Source organism: Perognathus longimembris, chromosome 23, assembly GCF_023159225.1.
Source record: "Perognathus longimembris pacificus isolate PPM17 chromosome 23, ASM2315922v1, whole genome shotgun sequence".
In the NCBI taxonomy this organism is placed as follows: Eukaryota; Metazoa; Chordata; class Mammalia; order Rodentia; family Heteromyidae; genus Perognathus; species Perognathus longimembris.
The window spans coordinates 31181219-31185822 of record NC_063183.1 but is presented as its reverse complement, the minus strand read 5'-3'; positions in this window follow the sequence as shown (position 1 = coordinate 31185822).

Below are 4604 nucleotides of genomic sequence, written 5' to 3'. Positions count from 1 at the left end.
CTGGGCCAGGACTGTGACACAGGTTTGGAGTGAGAGAGGGGGTGGGAAGATCTGCCAGCAGGAAGATCTTCGAAGAACTCTCTAATCCCCTTTCTTCAGTAGCCTCGAGAGCCCCTTAGCGATGGAACCGTGGAGGAAGTGACTCTGCAGGCAGGAAGCCCCTACCCAAACTTTGAATCTCAGGCCTTACACATGTGTTGAGTTGCAAGTTGCTGGATGGTCACAGGCTGTTTTCATGATAGACAGAGGGAGCATGTGTGTCTGGAATTCATCTGTCTGTAAGAGATAAGGAAGTAGAGTTTTTTGGTTAAAAAAATTTTTTAAGTCCTTGAACGTAAGTGGAGGACATAGAGAACACCAGGAAGTAGGTTGGAGGAAAAGGAGGGAGATGTGATCCAGGCACATTGTGTGTACAAATAAAAAATTATAATGAAACGCATATAAAATGTGTAAGGTTGAGGTTGAGGGAGGAAGAATAGAAAAGAGTAACAGAGGATTGAATATGATATAAGAACATTATCTGCATGCATGGAAACTTTATAATGAAATCTCACTTTGTACAATTAAAATACACTGAAAAGTACATTGGGCCGATGGTATGGCTCACATGGTGGAGTGCCGGCCTAGCAAGTGTAAGACCCTGAATTCAAACCTCAGTACACTAAAAAAAAAAAAAAGTCTTATCAGCCTGGTACTAAGATGACTAAACAGGCAGTAGGCCAGCATTTCTAAGATGACTCAGTCTGGAACACTACGAGAGACATGTCTTATGACTCAACCTAGGGGTCTTTGCAATGTCTCCTTGCTTAGTCACTGAAACATGCAGGACCCAGGATAGAATCTCATGTCTGCCCCCCTCAGGCCTTCCTGAGTGTTGGCCTGGCCATCTGAGGTTGAGTCACCATCACCGGAGGCTCACCAGAGACCTCTGTCCTTATTGCAGGAGCATGGACAGGATGCCTATAGAGCGTACAGGACAGACCACAAAAGGGGAAAACACCCACAGGGATAGGATGGAAAGGTGATTTTCCTACTGTCTAGCCTTTTATGCTTTTTAAACTTTGAACTATTATCTTCTTAAAGAAATATGTGAAAAATGAAACTCTTGAGGCCTCACCAAAAAAGAATTCTCCTAAGAATTGAAGGTACTAACCTGGCACTGATAGCTCATGCCTGTAATCCTAGCTACTCTCAAGAGGCTGAGATCTAAGGATTGCAGTTTGAAGCCAAGCCCAGCCAGGAAAATCTGTGAGACTTTTTAAAAAATTGTATTTGTATAGTTGCTATCCAGAGGGGTTACAGTTACATGGATCAGGTATCATCAGTACAATTCTTTATGACCCACGCCGCCCCTTCCATTTCTCTCTCCAGTTCTTTCCCTCCCATCCCTACCCATAAGATATCCTCCTATACATGAAGCCCTGGGTTCGATACCTCAGTACCACATATATAGAAAAGGCCAGAAGTGGCGCTGTGGCTCAAGTTGGCAGAGTGCTAGCCTTGAGCAAAAAGAAGCCAGGGACAGTGCTCAGGCCCTGAGTTCAAGCCCCAGGACTGGCCAAAAGAAAAAAAAAAAAAGAACAAAGCAGCAGAAAAATGGATTAAAGATAGTCTAGACAATTCATACAAAATGAAATGTAAATATTTCATATCCATGAAAAGTTGTCCAGGCTCACTTTATAAGAATGCAAAATAGGGCTGGGGATATAGCCTAGTGGCAAGAGTGCCTGCCTCGGATACACGAGGCCCTAGGTTCGATTCCCCAGCACCACATATACAGAAAACGGCCAGAAGCGGCACTGTGGCTCAAGTGGCAGAGTGCTAGCCTTGAGCGGGAAGAAGCCAGGGACAGTGCTCAGGCCCTGAGTCCAAGGCCCAGGACTGGCCAAAAAAAAAAAAAAAGAATGCAAAATAAAACTACCCTGAGATAGAATTTTTGCCAATCAGATCACCAGAGATAAAAATCTGAGTATCCAGGGGGAGCAGGGATTCTGTTGCAGTGTGTCAGGGAGTGTTAAAGGATACAGCTTTTTCAGAGCATGCTACAATATCATAGACCCCTCATGTTTGGAACAACAGGCCCTGCCTCACCCTTCTGGTGGCTTGAAGTCTGAAATCAGGATGTCTTCAGATTGGACCAGCTCCCTAGTTCTGCAGAAAAACAACCCCTCAGCTAGTGTGCACCCAAGAAGAATTTACTTCTTCATTTGTGGAATTAATGTATATTGAGCATTTTTGCGCACCAAGAATGTATACTAGTAAGTCAAATAGATGTATCCCTACCAGTGTTTATATTCCAGCAGGGGGCGCCAGATAGTACAAAGTGTGTGGACTGTAGTCACCCACCTGCCATTGTGAAAAGTCCTACAAGAGTTGTTCTGAGCTCTCAGACCTAGGCCTTCCCAAGAAAGTGACATTTCAACTGAGAAACTAGGAAGATGAAGAGGTGTTAGTTAGCTAATGGGTGAGGAAGCGGCATTGTGACTCAAGAGGTAGAGTGCTAGCTTTGAGCTGAAGAACTTAGGGACAGCACCCAGGACCAGGCCCCACGACCGATCCCACCCACCAAAAATACGCTACTGGCTAAGAAAGGAGAAAGTGATTGAGAGAACCAAAGGGCGAAAAGGGCTGACAAATGAGAGACTGACTTTCATGGCCCAGGTGGAAGAGGGAGGATAGGGATGGATCTGAAAAGAAAAGTAATGGACAAGGAATGCTAATGGACAGGGTAGGAGAGACAAGGCAGTATTCCGTGTGACTCACGGGTTTAAGTGAATTAATTATGCTGGCACTTGCTCGACCAAGTACTTTCACATGCATTATCTTTTCAGATCTGAGCCTCCACTTTTTGTAAACTTGGTTAAGGGATAATCATTATTTCTCTTTTGTTGGTGAGAAAACAGGTTCGGGGAGTAAACATTAATTTTAATGAGTGAATCAATGAATACATCAGTTAATATACTGCCTTGTTCCAGAAAGAACGTAAGAGGAATTATCATTAAACGTGCCAGGGCAGAAGAGTATTCAAATGAAGCAAATGATGAAATAATAGGGATAGAACCCAAGCACAGTCAAGGATGACAGGACTGGGTGGGCCTTGTGTGCCTGGGTTAGCAGATAGTGCTTCCAACCACTCTTGTGTATTTCTCATTTTCCAAATGCCTACACTTGAGTGTGTGTGAGTGTGTGTGTGTGTGTGTGTGTGTGTGTGTGTGTGTGTATGTTGTTGCTGTTGTTGTTGTTGAGCTCAGGGCCTCATACTTGGCTAGGTAGATACTCCCAACAACGGAATCACGGTCCTAGCCTTTTTGCTTTAGTTATTTTTCAGTTAGAATCTCACATTTTTAAAAGCCCAGGCTGGCCTCAGATTGCCATTTTCCTCCCTCCACTTCCCTCATAGCTATACAACAGGTGTGTACTACCACATCCAGCTCTCTGGTCCTTCCTGGGTCCTGTCTACCTGAATCAGGGCCTGGTCCCTAGAAGAAACTTGGCAGATACTTTGAGTGAGTTAATGAATATGGTGTTAAAGTCAGGACTCTTCTAGGAGTCTGAGGGTGTGGTAGTTGAATCCTCTGAGGAGTTCAGACGTCATTGTCTCTGTAAGGTGTACTTCTTCATAATGCTTTCCTTAAACGATTTCTTAGGATTGTCATGTCCTAATTATCGGATGGCAATAATTGCAGGTTCCGTGCCACCAAGTCCTTAGCCTACTTGCTAACAAGACAATCAATCTACAATGTAATTCCTACCACACCCCTACTCTCCCTCTAATTAACTACACTGACCCTTTTGTTTATATATAATGAAATCTTTAACTCCTTTATTTAATGTATGTATATTTAATAGAGTCTCAGTCACGTAGCCAGTGCCTGCAAGGCAGGTGCATTGTGCCTTTCTTTCTGTGCCTTGCCATGAGGAAGCGGGTATGTATGGTCAGAAGGGAAGGTCATGATTGGGGTTGCTTTATGTTTAGTAGGACCTAGAAAGGGTAGGGTTTGGATGACCATCATATGGGAAAGAACTCAAAGGAAAGCCAGGGTGAGACTTCTCAGGCTTTGTTTTTGTTTTCAAAACACAAAAGTGGTAGGTGTTATGAAGAGGCATGCGCAGAGTGGTGTTTTGCTTTTCTACCTGGAGCATAACTGATAGGCCACCTATTGATACATACTCTTATTCGTTGTGCTGGTCCTACGGTTTGAACTCAGGGCCTGAGCACTGTCCTGGCTTCTTTTTGCTCAAGGCTAGTACTCTACCACTTGAGCCACAGCGCCATTTCCGGCCTTTTTCTGTTTATGTGGTACTGAGGAATCGAACCCAGGGCTTCATGCATGCTAGGCAAGCGCTCTACCGCTAAGCCACATTCCCAGCCCTGTCCCTGAGCTTTTGTATTCAAGGCTAGCCCTGTACCAGTTAGTTGCAGCTCCACTTCTGACCTTTTGGAAGTTCACTGGAGATATGATTCTCATAATTTTTTTGCCCCAGCTGGTTTAAAGCCATGACCCTCTGATCTCAGCCTCCTGAGTAGCTAGGATTACAGGTGTGAGCCATCAGCACCCAGCAGATATGTTTATTGTTCATCTCCCCTGCTTCCACAAGATGGA